We start from the raw sequence: 471 nt of genomic DNA on the forward strand, positions 1-471 counted from the left end.
GCTACACAGAAACACACAACACTGTATTCACTTAAAGGGGTAGTCCAGTGGTGAAAAAACGTATCCCCTATCCTAAGGATAGGGGATAAGTTTGAGATCGCGGGGGGGGGGGGGGGGGTCCGACCGCTGGGGCCCCCTGCGATCTCTCTGTACGGGGGCCAGGCTCTCCGGCCAGATAGCGGGTGTCGACCCCCGCACGAAGCGGCGGCCGACACGCCCCCTCAATACATCTCTATGGCAGAGCCGGAGATTGCCGAAGGCAGCGTTTCGGCTCTGCCATAGAGTTGTATTGAGGGGGCGTGTCGGCCGCCGCTTCGTGCGGAGGTCGACACAACCCCTTCCCGCGGGCTGTCGGGGCTCCGTACAGGAGATCGCAGGGGGCCCCAGCGGTCGGACCCCCGCGATCTCAAACTCATCCCCTATCCTTAGGATAGGGGATAAGTTGTTCACCACTGGGTTCACCACTGGACT

The sequence above is a fragment of the Hyla sarda genome, chromosome 9 (genome assembly GCF_029499605.1).
Source record: "Hyla sarda isolate aHylSar1 chromosome 9, aHylSar1.hap1, whole genome shotgun sequence".
Taxonomy (NCBI): domain Eukaryota; kingdom Metazoa; phylum Chordata; class Amphibia; order Anura; family Hylidae; genus Hyla; species Hyla sarda.